Consider the following 1,027-nt stretch of genomic DNA (forward strand, 5'->3'; position numbering starts at 1 on the left):
GCCGGGTAGACCGGCCGGCCCGTGGACCGGGTAGACCGGCCGGCCATCGGGCCGGGTAGACCTGCCGGCCGTCGGCCGGCGCACCCGCCCTCCGCCGGCCGGCCCTTCGGGGGCGCCGGGCGGGCCCTTCGGCCGGCTGACCCCCGGCGGGGTAGACCAGCTGGCCCTGCGGCCGGGGTAGACCAGCTGGCCCTGCGGCCGGGGTAGACCAGCTGGCCCTGCGGCCGGGGTAGACCAGCTGGCCCTGCTGCCGGGGTAGACCAGCTGGCCCTTCGGCCGGGTAGACCAGCTGGCCCGTGGGCGGGGTAGACCAGCCGGCCCGTCGGCCGGCGCACCGGGCCTCCGCCGGCCGGCCCTTAGGGGGCGCCGGGCGGGCCCTTCGGCCGGCTAACCCCCGGCGGGGTAGACCAGCTGGCCCTCGCGCCGGGTAGACCAGGTAGCCCGCGGGCCGGCGGACCGGGCCTCCGCCGGCCGGCCCTTAGGGGGCGCCGGGCGGGCCCTTCGGCCGGCTGACCCCCGGCGGCCGGGGTAGACCAGCTGGCCCTTCGGCCGGGTAGACCAGCTGGCCCGTGGGCGGGGTAGACCAGCCGGCCCGTCGGCCGGCGCACCGGGCCTCCGCCGGCCGGCCCTTAGGGGGCGCCGGGCGGGCCCTTCGGCCGGCTAACCCCCGGCGGGGTAGACCAGCTGGCCCTGCGGCCGGGGTAGACCAGCTGGCCCTGCGGCCGGGGTAGACCAGCTGGCCCTTCGGCCGGGTAGACCGGCCGGCCCGTGGACCGGGTAGACCGGCCGGCCATCGGGCCGGGTAGACCTGCCGGCCGTCGGCCGGCGCACCCGCCCTCCGCCGGCCGGCCCGTAGGGGGCGCCGGGCGGGCCCTTCGGCCGGCTGACCCCCGGCGGGGTAGACCGGCCGGCCATCGGGCCGGGTAGACCAGCCGGCCCGCGAGCCGGCGGACCGGGCCTCCGCCGGCCGGCCCTTAGGGGGCGCCGGGCGGGCCCTTCGGCCGGCTAACCCCCGGCGGGGTAGAGC

The sequence above is a fragment of the Lichenostomus cassidix genome, unplaced genomic scaffold (genome assembly GCF_008360975.1).
Source record: "Lichenostomus cassidix isolate B80296 unplaced genomic scaffold, HeHo_3.0 HiC_scaffold_43, whole genome shotgun sequence".
Taxonomy (NCBI): Eukaryota; Metazoa; Chordata; class Aves; order Passeriformes; family Meliphagidae; genus Lichenostomus; species Lichenostomus cassidix.